Source organism: Hemitrygon akajei, chromosome 17 (assembly GCF_048418815.1).
Source record: "Hemitrygon akajei chromosome 17, sHemAka1.3, whole genome shotgun sequence".
NCBI classification, from domain to species: Eukaryota; Metazoa; Chordata; class Chondrichthyes; order Myliobatiformes; family Dasyatidae; genus Hemitrygon; species Hemitrygon akajei.
In genome coordinates this window covers 7532767-7548688 of record NC_133140.1, presented here as the reverse complement: position 1 = coordinate 7548688, position 15922 = coordinate 7532767, and the positions used below count along the sequence as shown (strand labels likewise).

At 41.7% G+C, this 15922-nt stretch overlaps 1 protein-coding gene across 1 annotated transcript in view; it reads right to left on the bottom strand.

The window, feature by feature from the left end:
• ndrg4 (NDRG family member 4) overlaps positions 1 to 11577 on the bottom strand; it is a 214831-nt gene extending 203254 nt beyond the window's left edge. The window contains exon 1 of the mRNA XM_073069634.1: positions 11308 to 11577. The gene's annotated coding sequence lies outside the window, so the exon portion shown is untranslated. The remainder of the gene's footprint in view (positions 1 to 11307) is intronic.
• Positions 11578 to 15922: the final 4345 nt, after the last annotated feature.

Sequence of the window (15922 nt, the reverse complement as noted above, 5' to 3'; positions counted from 1 at the left end):
CCCCCCCCCCCCATGGCTTTTTTTGTTGTCTCCTGTTGTTTTCAAAATAAGCTTCCCAATCCTCTAACATCCCACTAATTTTTTGCTCTATTATATATGTACAATGCTCTATTATATATGGCATATGTACAAAATTAAGGGAGGGAAGTTTAGGGGAGACATCAGGGGTAAGTTTTTTTTTTACACACAGAGGGTTGTGAGTGCCTGGAATAACTTGCCAGGGATGGTGGTGGAGGCTAAAACATTAGGGGTATTTAAGAACCTCTTGGACAGGCACATGGTTATGTGGTAGTGTGGGTTGAGTACTTTTTTTTATTATATGGGTCAGCACAACATGGAGGGCTGAAGGGCCTGTACTGTGCTGTAGTGTTCTATGGTTCTATATGCTGTCTCTTTGGCTTTTATGTTGGCTTTGAATTCCCTTTAATCCACTGTAAAGCTGATACATCTGATTTTAGCTTCTCCCTCTCAAATTGCAGGGTGAAATCTGTCATTTTATGATCACTGACTCTTAAGAGTTCCTTTACTTTAAGATCCCTAACCAAATCTGGTTCATCACACAATACCCAATACAGGATAGCTGATTCCCTAATGCACTCAACCGCAAGCTGCCCTAAAAGGCCATATTGTAGGCATTCTAAAAATTCCTTCCCTTAGGATCCAGCATCAACCTGATTTTCCAAATCTACCTTCATATTGAAATACCCTATGACTATTGTAATATTGCCCTTTTTACATGCATTTTGTATATTCTATTGTAATCTGTAGCACACATCCTGGCTACCATTTGGAGGCCTGTATATAAACCTCCCATCAGCCTATTTTTTACCCGAGCAGTTTCTACAGCCTCCAATCCTATGTCACCCCTTTCTAAGGATTTGGTATCATTTTCTTTTTAAAACCAGAGTACATCACCCCCTATGCTTATCTGCCTGCTCTTTCGATATGTGTATCTTTGGATGTTACGCTCTCAGCTATAATCTTCTGTAACACCTGGGGAAAAGTTTCACTGCTAATGTAATGGTCTTTCTGTAGAAGCAGTGTTTGGGTTATGGTTCAATATAACATGTGCTTTGGAATGTGAGCTGTCTAATGAGGGGAGTGTGTTTTTATGCTGTGTGCCCGAGTGCGATTTCGTGCTGTGTGCCTGACCCCAAGGTGATCTAGGTCTTTTGTTCAGCGGAAGATGGAGACAGAAGATGCCAGAAAGGAGAGGTCATAGACATCACAAAGGAGTGGACTCGGAGTGGGGCCGGGAGTTAATGAAGCCCGGGAAAATCAATGGAGGATCGTTGAAAGGAAAACTGAGAGCTCCAACTTGTGCACATTAGACTGCTTCATTAAAATGGGCCTGCTGTGTTCCACCAGCATTTTGTGTGTGTTGTTTGAATTTCCAGCATCTGCAGATTTCCTTGTGTTTGCCCTTTTCTTTTTGTTTTTCTTTACTAACCCTTTAGTCAAATTAGGAATTATAAAGCTAAATCATTTAATTGCATTTGGTGTACTGTTATTTCGTGGTACTGATTTGTAACAGGGTAACAAATCATGCAGCATCCATCCAAACAGGAGGTTGTGCATTTCAGTCTCACGTGTTTGGTGGGGCCAGAGATCGTCTTCCCTAAACTTACACAGCCGACAGAATCTGAGGGTTACACTTGCTTCAGCCACCACTCAGTGATGCCCATAATGTCATCCCTGCCAATTTCTGACTGTACTATAAGATCATCTATTCCATATACTGTGCATATTCACTTATAACACCTTCAGTGCTATATCTAGTTCCTTAGGGTTGTTATAGCTGGGGATGGTAGTGGGGGACAAATTCCCACTACCTATTAAATGCTCCCAATGGCATACGCCTCTGACAATCAAGTCCAGATACTGGTTGCCACATGTGACTTAGCTACTATTTTTACAGCGGAACCATTTCTACTGACAGGAGAAGGGGCAAAGGCAGGTTACTGGTGCAGATGGGACTCATCAGCTGTGGTTTGCAGCTTCTCCAGAAGAAGAAAAACTCTGATCTCAAACCTCCGCTGCCTTGTAGCTACAACCACTCATGGGGAAAGCTTCAGGAATAAACCCCCAAGGGAAAAATCCAGAGCTGGAGTCCCTAAGGCTGTCCTATATTGAGTTCAATGTTGACTGGCAACTCCTGCGATGCTGCTGGTACCAAACTGTATCGGCCTCTGCCGTCCCTTTGGGTTCATCAGATGTGTGGAGAGGGGGAGTTTGTGACATGGGCAACAGCTTGGTCTCCATATCATCCTGCCCAGGTTTGCATATATAGACAGCTAGGATGCAATACCCATGGTCAACTCTGATCAACGGAGGCCCTCACCTCACACCCTATTGGATTCTGTCCCCCCTTTTACACTGCAACTGACTCCACTGACTGCAATTCTGCCCTATCATCAGCCTGACTTTCCTGAACATCTTACTACACATTGCCTCTGCTTGTAAACAAACAGACCTATCACTCTAGTTCCCATCCCCCTGCCAAATTACTTTATCCCAAGATTCCAAATTACAGGATAGATTTGTTAGAATTAGATCCTTTACCATTATGGACAGACAAAACTATTTCCCAATCATCCTAGCCATTTACCCTTCAAGACCTATATAAATAGTTCTACTTAATTTCAAAACTCGTGTTTGCAACTAAATTATGTCCTTTTCAAAGTCAATACAAAGCATTGAAAATACTGATACAATTTTTCCTGGAGGATCCCTTAATTTTGATGAAATAATTAACTATGTTGCATTATCTATCAAATAGTTTGCTTTTCGGCTTTCCCGGGGAGCTTTCCCAAATGCACTCTCCTAACTCGGCCTGGTTTATACAAATATTATAGCTCTTTATGACTATTGTACTACCCTCACTCTCCAGTAATTTACTTCTCACTGCCTGTAAATTGAATCTACTCATTTTTGGCCCTAGTTATTACACTCCCACCCATAGTGATTCTACTTCTTCATTCTAAACCATGATTATTCTTCAGTTCAGTGTACCACAGCTGATCAATCAGGCATTATATTGGAGGCAGGGTACAATATACCAGGAATACTATTGGGAATAAGAGACTGAACGTGCAGAAGTGTGAACTTGAAACACAATATCAGCTATGACCTTATTAAATGGTGGATCAGGGGTTCGTGTTCAACTGTCACTTCTATTTCTTGTATTCTAACATTTCAAATCTACTAGTCCTACGTTTTCTTTATGCTCTTTGTCCACTTCCACTTTACTACATGAAGTTAACTAACTTGTTCATGTTTGGATCAACCATAAGGTATGGAACCAAGTAGACTTGGTGAAACCCTAGTGAAAGAAATGGGGATGAATAGTAAAGCTGAAGTTAAACTCAAGTGTTTGAGAGGGAAAAGCACAGAAGGTTATGCCATGCAACACACACAAAATGCTGGTGGAACACAGCAGGCAAGGCAGCATCTACAAGGAGAAACACTGTTGATGTTTCGGGCCAAGACCCTTTGTCAGGACTAACTAAAAGGAAAGATAGTAATTGATTTTGAAAGTAGGAGGGGGAGGGAAAAATGCAAAATGATAGGAGAAGACTGGAGGGGGTGGGGTGAAGCTGAGAGCCGGAAAGGTGATTGGCAACTCCACCTGTGAGTCAGCTGGTGTGGTATACTGCATCCCGTGCTCCCGGTGTGGCCTTTTATACATTGAGACCCGACATAGACTGGGAGACCGTTTCGCTGAACACCTACACTCTGTCCGCCAGTGAAAGCAGGATCTCCCAGTGGCCACACATTTTAATTCCACATCCCATTCCCATTCTGATATGTCTATCCATGGCCTCCTCTGCTGTCAAGATGAAGCCACACTCAGGTTGGAGGAACAACACCTTACATACCAGCTGGGTAGCCTCCAACCTGATGGCATGAACATTGACTTCTCTGACTTCCGTTAATGCCCCTCCTCTTCTTACCCCATCCCTGATATATTTAGGTTTTTTCCCCCCCTCTCTTTCTGCCCATCACTTTACCTGTTCTCCATCTCCCTCTGGTGCTCCCCACCCCCTTTCTTTCTCCCTACACCTCCCATCCCATGATCCTTTCCCTTCTCCAGCTCTGTATCCCTTTTGCCAATCACCTTTCTGGCTCTCAGCTTCACCCCTCCCCCTCCGGTCTTCTATCATTTTGCATTTTCCCCTCCCCCTCCTACTTTCAAATCTCTTACTGTCTTTCCTTTCAGTTAGTCCTGACGAAGGGTCTCGGCCCAGAACGTCAACAGTGCTTCTCCTTATAGATGCTGCCTGGCCTGCTGTGTTCCACCAGCATTTTGTGTCTGTTGCCTGAATTTCCAGCATCTGAAGATTTCCTCGTGTTTGCTTGTGAAGGTTATGCCATTGATGTTTTGTGAATCGTGTGTTCAGACTTTGACCCAAAGAGCTAAATATAGGAAGTTCCATGAAACAAGTTCAAAGCTCTTTACAAAGTAGAATTTTTATGAAATTTAGGTCACTCTATGTTAGGAAAAGCAACAGCCTATTTGCACATAGCTGGATTCCACATACAATAATGATAAAAATCAAGATAAAGGAATAGAAAATAGAACTGCAAAGCAGAGTACAGGTCCTCCAACCCACAATGCTGTGCTGACCTTATAAACCACGATCAATCTAACCCGTCCACCTTAAATAGTCCATAACCCTTTTATCCCCATCTACATGTCTCTAAAATGTTCTCTATAACCATCCATACCACCCACCACTCTGTAAAAACCTACCCCTGACATCTCCCCTAAACAACATCCCATGGTGTTGTCTACTGCCACCCTGGGAAAAAGGTGATGGCTGTCCACTCAGTTGCCTCTCATACTTCTAGCCCTAGCTCACTCAATCTTAGACTGAATAGATTTAGGTAGATTAGAATAGATTAGATATTGGTTGAGGAATAAATATCGGCTATGGATTATTCATGTTTTCCTTCCCGTGCTATGAGATCGTTTAAATCCATTTGAGAGAGAAAATGGAGCCCATTAGTAAATTTTTGCCTAAAAGATGATACCACCACAGCATATCCCTAATATTGCCCTGATTTTTGTTCTCAATTTTTAAATGAGACTGGAATCCAGAACTTCTAACTCAGAGCCAAAAAAGCATTCATAGAACAGTCTAAATTACCATCATTGTCTCGTAATCATGTTCAGGGACCGGTAGGAAGATTAGATATAGGATAAAAACCACTCTGATATTGTTGCGCTTCACGCCAGGAAAGCGCAGATATGCAGCTCTATATTCCCCTACTGCAGTGATAGAATACATTAGACCACAATGCCCCTGCATGATCTGTGCCCACAGTTACCAGCTTAATCCCATTAACTATCATTTTCAGCAAATTTTCTTTGCTACTTGCAACCTATTCTCAGATGCAAGTCAATAAATAGTAGTGGATTGGCAGCAGGGAGCAGCAACTTTGTTGATCCCTTTATCTCTCAGTTCTAGCCACACTGTTCCCAATATGGATGTCCCTAATAGGAAGGAAAAATTATGCATTCATCTGTCAATTTAGTCAAGCTGCTCAAATTGGAGGACAGAGAATGGGTGATAAACCCTCTCATCTATACATGGCAACAGGACAAGACACAGAATGGGGATAAATTTATTTTAAAACATTTAGTTTCAAATTCTATATTGAACAGATGATGATGTTCTAACTTTCTCCTTATCCTGCATAGTAATGTTTGCCTACCATTAGAACAAATTAATAATTTATACCATTTTGAGAACACCAGCAAAAAAGTGGCATGTACACAAGCTTATTTAGAGACTGTAAACACGACTAAGCCCAGTTACACATTTAAACAACCGATACTAAGAAGATTTTAAGGTAATCATCTAATATCAGAATTTAAATGGAAATTAAAATTACTGCAGCTTTGCATTATGGTTCACCATATCACTAAAGCCCCTTGGTGAGTTTCCAGCCCATTGCAAATCTCTCAACATCCACTGTTATGTCTTCACAATTTCAATTTATTGATTGGATTGCAGCTTTAACTGCTGGATTTATATAGGATCATGGAAAACAAGGTTGCCAAGCTGCAATTCTTTAATTAATCTAACCATAATTCCTCTTCTTCCAAACCTTGCTTGTATAATAAAACTGGGGAGAGGAGGTTCATCTTAAACCAAGGCTTCACAAGTTTAAAAATATATATATATTAAATACTATCCTTTAACTATGCATTTGCAAATTACAAATGGAAAAATTCCTTTCACCTTAAATTATTCTTTGCTGGTATTCACCTTCCTGACTTACCAATAGCTCCAAACACATGTACTCAGCGTATTCTACTTGTATTTCCTCCCTCTCTTTACTCGCCTATCGAATCACATTTGGAATGTTGCTCTGGTTTCTGGGTCAGGTTCTAATGTTACAAGTGTACTTTGCAATTTCAATGTACAGTTTCTTTAATGCATGTTTTTCAATTCTTCTTTTTGTCTGTCAACTACACTTAGTGGCCACTTTATTAGGCATCTCCTGTACATAGTCTTCTGCTGCTACAGCCCATCCACTTCAAGGTTCAATGCGTTGTGCATTCAGAGATGCTTTTAGTGCCACCACTGTTGTAATGTGTTGCTATCTGAGTTACTGTCAACTTCCTGTCAGCTTAAACCAGTCTGGCCATTCTCCGCTTCTCTCTCATTACCAAGACATTTTCACCCAAAGAATTGTCGCTCACTGGATATTTTGATTTTCACACAATTCTCTATAAACTCTAGAAACTGTTATGTGTGAAAATCCCAGGATATCAGCAGTTTCTGAGATACTCAAACCACCCCACCTAGCACCAACTAGGTCAAAGTCACTTAGATCACATTTCTTCCCTATTCTGATGTTTGGTCTGAACAATTGGACCTCTTGACCATGTCTGCATGCTTTTATGCAGAGTTGTTGCTACATGATTGGCTAGTTAGATATTTGAATTAATTAGCTGGTGTACCTAATAAAATGGCCACTGAGTTTATGTCAGTGCTTCACAGTTCCTGTGTAGTTCTTTGTGCGTGGCACAGAAGTTCTGAAGAACAGATATGATTTGCTAGCCCATATTTAGACCTTCAAACTACATTCTAAAAAAACAATCTGGCCATCATCACATTGTTGATAGTGACAATAATAATCACTATAACAATGGCAACAATAATCACCCTGTATAAACTGCAGTAAAGCACTTTGAGATGCTCCAAATTAGAATATAGAATACAGATTTTAAAACTTTATTTCAATAGTCTGCAAACTTAAGTCACCAAATCCCATTCTATTTCATTTTCCCTTCCTGTGTTCAATGTTCAAGCTTTTCTCCCCCCCCCCCCACCCACTTTATCAGTTTCACCGACATACTTAACGCACGATTTTCTTTTGATGGCCAACCCTTCCAGCTCCCCACCCACCACTGCCCCTACCAGAATTGTTTCTCCCTTCAGCATTAGCTGTCCATCTCCAAAGGAATCTCATTTTATGCACTCTGTGTTGGATCTGTCAACATTGCTTTCCTCTCTCCAAGCTGTCATTCTTCCTACCACAGCCCGTTCAGGCTCTACTTGACACTAAGCATTCACTGAAGCATGATCATTACTCAAATATTCTGATAGTTATACACTCTCCCCTCCTCACTTTTGTGACATTTGAACCAAAATAGAGACAGATGAATCGTCCTATTGACATCAACATGAAGAGACTAATTTACACATTCGCCCACCTCAGAGCACAATTTAGAAGAGAAACTTCAACGATTGATGATGACAATGCCTAAAATGTCAACTTTTTATTCCTTTCCATACATGCTGCCTGACCTGCTGAGTTCCTCCAGCATTTTGTGTTTTTGGACTTCCAGCATCTCTTGTGTTTTCAACAAGAACTGTACTTTTTAAGCAAAGCCAGAGGAAAATAAAACTAAAGTCAGATTATTGTTCCCCATGCCCACATCTGCATGCCCACCTACCAAAGTTGGCATTTCAGCTCCAAGACTAGTCATTTCTGAACAACTTTTCTTTCCATCTTCAAAGAATTAGAATAAAGAATGTTAAGACTCATATTTAACCACCTAACTCATTACTGTCCTTCCAGCTTCAGACCTAATATACAACCACTTTTCAAGCCTATGTGCATCCTGTTAACCACATTATGGGTACATGAGATTAAAAATAACAGTCACACTTCTGCAGAGTGTGCTTGTACTTCTATCAATTTCCATAGTTAACATCACTTCCAATTTATGCTTCAATGCTCCATACAAAATTACAGAAATTTACAGCATAGAGGAAGCCTTTAACACATTTTGTCCAAATAGAACCATTGAGACTAAACCCATTCCAACGTCTTAACTGTGGCCTCTTGAGTTAAAACACACCACAAACAAGTAAGTTTTTTAAAAAATTAATGGGATTTCCAATCTCAATCCACCCAATTCATGCAGCCACCTCCAGAATTCCTGAAGTTTCTTAACACACCTCTTGTTAAATGTGTTAAAATATACAAAGTCTTTATGGGGCCTGACATGGCAGATGCAGAGTTTTTTTTCCTGGGGTGCATGGAATCAGGAAAAGAAATGGAATGGAATCATCAAAGAAAAGAGGAGTTCAACATTCACAAACAAATAGAAATCTCTTCACCCATAGGTTATTCTCTCCCTGAAAGTTTTGTAGAGGCTCCATCACTAGAACGGGTATGATGGGCTAAAACCCCACATGGTTATCCCCTTAACCATTATTCTATGTTTTTTGCTAAGGTAAAATAGGTACTTACTAGTCACTATTTTATATGCTGTAATTAAATTTTATTTCTGTTCAACAGAAAACAAGATCTACCTAGTCAGTCCTTTCTCAAAACTGGCACTTACAACATTTTTATATCTCTTGGCTGAACCTTGAAGGAGCGATCACATCTTTCCTACCTGGTGATAAACTAAACTTGAGTACTCCACCTGTGGTCTAACTGCTTTACACAGTTTCAGTACAATAATGCTCTTATAGTCTGTGCTTTGTCCAATAAAGGAAAACACTTGACATGTCATCTGCTTTCTTAAGCGTAGTTTCCATAAACCCTGCTGCATTGACAAATCTCTAGCATATTTTTAAGCTCTTGCCTTATCTGATATCTCCAGATAAATTACCATACATTTTCAGATTGCTCACCAGATCACATGAGTGTGAAAAACACTTATTTTTTAAAAAAAAAGCAATCTTAATTTTCAGAAGCAGAAGAATCAGAATCATGTTTAATATCACTGGCATATATCATGAAAATATGTTGTTTTGCAGCAGTACATAATAAAAAACTATAAATCACTATATATAATACATATATATATATAATAAATAAGTAATGCAAAAAAAGGGGGAGGGGGGAAATCATGATATAGTGCATGTCTTCATTGTCCATTCAGAAATCTGGTAACAGCAGGGAAGAAGCAGTTCCTGTAGCATTGAGTGTTTGTCTTCAGGCTCCTGTGCCTCCTCCTTGATGGCAGCAATGAGAAGGCAGGTCCTCAATGATGGATGCTGCCCTTTTGAGGCATCACCTTTTGAAAGGTGAACTCAATACTGGGGAAGCTACAATCTGTGATGGAGCTGGCTGAGTTTGCAAGCTTGTGCAGCTTTTTTCTAATCCTCTGCAGTGGTTATGCAACCAGTTAGAATGCACTCCCTGATACGTGTGTAGAAACCTGTAAGAGTCTTTGGTGACATATCAAGTCTCCTCAAACACCTGGAGAAATATAGCCACTGTCATGCTTTCTTTGTAACTGCATCAATATGATGGTCCCAGGATAGATCTTCAGAGATGTTGACACCCAGGAACTTGAAATTGCTCACCCCCTGTTGATCCATTGGTAAGGACTAGTGTGTGTTCCCTCAACTCCCCTTCCCTGAAGACAATCCCTTGACCTTACTGATGTGGAATGCAAGGTTGTTGTTTCAACCCTGATACTGGCCAAAATCATTGTGATATACCACAAAAAACAGGCAACATATCACAGTTTCTAACTTCAAAGTGTCAATCAACGATTAAAATTTGCTTCTAAGCTTGCCACTCTCCACGGTTCTCAAGCTGGGAACTCGAGCTAGTGAGCTGTTGGCCTCCTCTCTCTCTCTCTCTCTCTCTCTCTCTGTGACAGGAGTGATCCCTCTCTCTTCCTCGTTAGTGAGAGAAAGAGCCTGTGAGATGTCAAACTGTTGGGATGAACAGTGATTTTTGGTGGACTTTAGATCATGGTCTCTTTGGGGGCTTTGCTTTTGCCTGCATGGTGGGTAGTGTGTGTGGGGGGTGGGGGAGCTGATGCTTTCAGCTGGAACAGTGGGGCAGGGGAGGAGTGATGCTTTGATGCTGTTTGTGTGTGGGAGCGGGAGAGAGGCTTTGGGGTTCTAACTTTTTCTGTCATTCATTCGTTGCAGTTTTTCTTCTGTTTTGTGGATGCCTGTGAAGAGTAAGAATTTCAGGTTGTATATCATATACATTCACTGACATTAAATGGAACCATTGAACTTATTCCATCACGTGGGCACTCTGACAACTTTCTCCCGACCATCTAGACGACACCAGATCAACCCTCCCATATATAACTTTCCTTCCACAAATTAGCGCCAGTTGCTTTCCCTTCAGCTCCTGAACATCCACCACAAGCAAAACGTATTGCTTGATAACAAAAGGTTCGATGCAGTAAAGGCAGTAAAAACTGCAGTATCTGCACAACAAAATAATCTCGCGATGTTTATGCAGAATGACCCCACCAAATCAAAACACACAAATATGCCATTGATTTCCCTTCCATTTCCCCCTTTACCCTATAGCTCAAGTACAGCTATATCTTGCCGATATTCAGAGTATTCCTAGCATTTTCTGGGGTTTTTTCTGACTACACGAGCTCCCGTTTTCTTTATCAACGTGAGAAGTGTTCAGTAAAGGTTATCCTTTATCACGGAGAAAACACACGGTTGACTAGTCCTGTTTTCCTCCAACAGCTCATCTACAGGGGTCATTGGCCAATAGCCCTGTGCGATGGGACAGGCCTGAGGGCAACCGAGGCTCCGAATGGACGTAGTACTTGGACCGTAGTCACACCGCTCCTTACACGCAAGACAAGACCTTTGCAAGTCCCGTTTAACACACAGACACATACATGAGCGCGCGCGCACACACTCAATTTATATATCCATCGCCTTCAACTTGATGAATTCAATCAATTCTAACAAAAAACTGATTCAAAAGTAATGGGCTTTCAGACCCTACATACCAAAACTGAAGGTTTTAATTCAAAGCTATCGAAATGTTGAGATTTACCTGCCAATGAGCTCACCGGTCAAATGTAATAAATCTGCAGCAATAATCACCAACCCCAACTCTCTCGATTGCAACTACCTCAGCCCCGCGGGAACTTCCGCTCACTTCGGTCCGACTTGTTCTCGTTCGGGGTCGCGGCTCGGGAGCGCGCGCCGACAGGCGGAGACTGTCCTTAAACGCGAAGCTCGTTCGTGGCGGCTCGACTCTGCTCTGCTGGGAGCGCCTCCCAGGAACACCGGAGAAATTAGGGCCGAACGGAAGGCTCCCAGGTAGTGGTTGGCCACCCGCCCGAGTGATCGCCCTGCGTCAGTGACCCGAGATGCAAGCAGCCGCTCACACTGACAGCATCACCGCCGCTGATGCTGCCTTGCCAGTCTTCAACTTCCTACACACACACACACACGATTCAGGAACTATCAGAGACGTCAGTATCCATCAGAGTTAAGGGACAACAAAGAGGTATTTATGAGTTTGCTAACAAGCTAATGGTATGCCTGCTATGCTCAGGAACAAGTGTGGCAAAAACAGACCCATCATCAGCCTCGCATACAGTCCATGAAAAGTACTGACATTGATAATCTCGAGTTAGCACGAGGGACGTCTTATATAACAATAACTGAGGTAAAGGGCTCATCCTGTTCTGCGTAAACTTTTTTTAAAAAAATGTTCATTATCCAGGCAAAGCCAGCAATTACTGTCCACCCTCTTCGAACAGTAGACATTTAAGAATCAAACACTTTGGGAGATTCGCAGTCATAGACAGGTAAAGGTAAAGATTTTCTCCAGTGGACTAGATATGGTTTTGTAACAATTCCGCGCCATCATGATTTTTATCTAATTTGTTTAAAATAATCCAGGTTAATAACTGAATTGTCGTGCCACGGCCATCATGCTCAGATTTGAATTCAGGCCAGACCTCTGGATTAACTAGCAATTTAACCACTGCTCCTCCACTTTAGCCCAGAGTATTCCACAGGGGTCTGTAGTAAAGCCCGAACATTTCACCGCAAACATTAATGACGCCGGTGAAAGAATACGAAATTGTATCCGTGTTGGCAAACGATAAGTTCAGAGGTATATTAATGGTAATTATACACAGATATACAGATTTAATGTTATTTAAAATTATACAAGGTAATAGTGGAATTTAGATGGACAAATGAAATGGTCAGGACATTAAAAGAAAGAGGTTAAGAAGCTATTTTTTAAATATTCAAATTTCCCTGAATTCATAATCTTTTTTTATTGACAAGTACATGAGGGAAAAATAATAAACATGAGAGATTCTGCAGATGCTGGAAATCCCAAAGCACTGAAGGAACTCAGCAGGTCAGGCAGCATCTATAGAGGGAATAAACAATTAACATTTAGGCTGAGACCCTTCATCAGTATATAAAAACATTATTATAGCTTATATTAACATTATTTGTGGGAAAGTTATTGATATCTATCATGAAGTGTGTTTAATGCCATAAGCAAGGACAAAGAGCTCGTGCTTTTCAGTAAGGTGGCATCATAAAAGGGCACAAGGTTGTTGAAGGGTGTACTTCAGAAGTGGAACTAGAGGTTATGATTTTAAACTATTTAAATGAAATATCAAACTGATATAACAGGTCAAAAACTTCCAGATGCAACAATAGAGGCAAAAACAACTGAATTATTTAGAGAAAAAGAATGCCAGAAGAAATGGAGGGATAGTTTTAGATGAGTAAATTAAAATGGTCTGCCTTTTCTAGAACTATTTTGATATAAAGATTATTCATACCCTGATCTATAATAAGCAGCAAGTACAGGACCACACAAAACAAAGTATTCTATTAACACAAGAGATTCTGCAGATGCTGTAAGTATTCTTTAATACTTAGGATATTATATAACATTTATAATATTCTAATTTTCTACACCTACCCCATCTGAGTTTTTTAAATTGTGACCTCAAAATTCTCTGCAATCCAATGTAATCTACCATGATATCTTTAATGCCAGTATAAATGTAAACACCCACTTCAATATAAAAGTAAATCAGATGTAGATGGTAGCATTGAAAGTCTGCTGTTCCTTTCTATTTCTGCTTTGTCTCAGAAAGGATTCTTGTGGACATCCCAAAGAAGGCATTCAAGTATGTTTTAATGGTGCTGATCTGAAGTGCCCACAGACTTGCCATGTAAATGGTTAGACCAAAAGACATAGGAGCAGAATTAGGCCATTTGGCCCATTGAGTCTGCTTCACCATTCAATCATGGCTGATCCTTTTTTTTCTCCTCCTCAACCCCAGTTCCCGGCCTTCTCCCTGTAACCTTTGATGTCATGTACAATCAAGAACCTATCAACCTCTGCCTTAAGTACACCTAAAAACCTGGCCTTCACAGCTGCATGTGGCAATAAATTCTACAAATTCACCACCCTTTGGCTAAAGAAATTTCTCTGCACCTCTGTTTTCAAAAGGTCCCCCTCAATCCTCAGGCTGTGCCCTCTTGTCCAAGACTCTCCCACAATGGGAAACATCCTTTCCACATCTGCTTTGAGTGGGCCTTTCAACATTCAAAAAGTTTCAGTGAGATCCCCCCTCATCCCTCTAATTCCAGCGAGTACAGACCCGAAGCCATCAAATGTTCCCCGTATGATAATCCTTTCATTCCTGGAATCATCCTTGTGAACCTTCTCAGGACCCTCTCCAATGCCAGCACAACTCTTATAAGTTGAGGAGTCCAAAACCGTTCACAAAACTCAAGGTGAGGCCTCACCAGTGCCTTTTAAAACCTCAGCATCACATCCTTACTCTTGTATTCTAGACCTCTTGAAATGAATGCTAACATAGCAATTACCTTCCTCACCACTGACTCAACCTGCAAGTTAACCTTCAGGGTGTTCTGCCCAAGGACTCCCAAGTCCCTTTGCATCTCAGATTTTTCAATTTTCTCCCTGCTTAGAAAATAGTCCACACATTTATTTCTACTACCAAAGTGCATGACCATGCATTTTCCAACATTATATTTCATTTGCCACTTTCTTGCGCATTCTCCTCAACCAAGTCCTTCTGCATCCTACCTGTTTCCTCAAAACTACCTGTCTCACTATGAATCTTCATATTATCTGCAAACTTGGCAACAAAGCCATCTATTTCATCATCTAAATCATTTATATACAGCATAGAGGAAGTGGTACCCCCACAGATCAGCACTAGTCATTGGCAGCCAACTAGAAAAGGACCCTTTTATTCCTGCTCGCTGCCTCCTACCAATCAATCAATGCTCTAACCATGTTACACACACAAAATGCTGTTGGAACGCAGCAGGCCAGGCAGCATCTATAGGGAGAAGTACTATCAACGTTTTGGGCCGAGACCCTTGGTCAGGACTAACTGAAAGGAAAGATAGTAAGAGATTTGAAAGTAGAAGGGGGAGGGGAAAATGCAAAATGATAGGAGAAGACCAGAGGGGGTGGGGTGGAGCTGAGAGCTGGAAATGTGATTGGCAAAAGGGATATAGAGCTGGAGAAGGGAAAGGATCATGGGACGGGAGGCCTAGGGAGAAAGAAAGGGGGGAAGCACCAGAGGGAGATGGAGAACAGGCAGAGTGATGGACAGAAAGAGAGAAAAAAAAGGAGGAAAAAAACTAAATATATCAGGGATGGGGTGAGGAGGGGCATTAACGGAAGTTAGAGAAGTCAGTGTTCATGCCATCAGGTTGGAGGCTACCCAGACGGAATATAAGGTGTTGTTCCTCCAACCTGAGTGTGGCTTCATCTTGACAGTAGAGGAGGCCATGGATAGATCAGAATGGGAATGGGACATGGAATTAAAATGTATGGCCACTGGGAGATCCTGCTTTCTCTGGCGGACAGAGTGTAGATGTTCAACGAAATGGTCTCCCAGTCTGCGTCGGGTCTCACCAATATATAAAAGGCCACACCGGGAGCACTGGACGCAGTATACCACACCAACCTCCAACCTCCAACCTGATGGCATGAACATTGACTTCTTTAACTTCCATTAATGCCCCTCCTCCCCTCCTTACCCCATCCCTGATATATTTAGTGTTTTTCCCCCTTTTTTTTCTCTCTTTCTGCCCATCACTCTGCCTGTTCTCCATCTTCCTCTGGTGCTCCCCTCCCCTTTTCTTTCTCCCTAGGCCTCCCGTCCCATGATCCTTTCCCTTCTCCAGCTCTGTATCCTTTTTGCCAATCACCTTTCCAGCTCTCAGCTCCACCCCACCCTCTCTGGTCTTCTCCTATCATTTTGCATTTTCCCCTCCCCCTGCTACTTTCAAATCTCTTACTATCTTTCCTTTCAGTTAGTCCTGACGAAGGGTCTCGGCCTGAAACGTTGACAGTGCTTCTCCCTATAGATGCTGCCTGGCCTGCTGCGTTCCACCAGCATTTTGTGTGTGTGCTTGAATTTCCAGCATCTGCAGATTTCCTCATGTTTGCTCTAACCATGTTAGTAACTTTCCTGTAATACCATGGGCTCTTAACTTGGTAAGCAGCCTCATGTGTGGCACCTTGTCAAATGCCTTCTGAAAGTCCAAATGCAACATCAACAGAGGACGCCGCAGACTGGGAGACTGTTTCGCCGAACACCGGTGCTCGGTCCTCCAGCAGTGGTGGGATCTCCCTG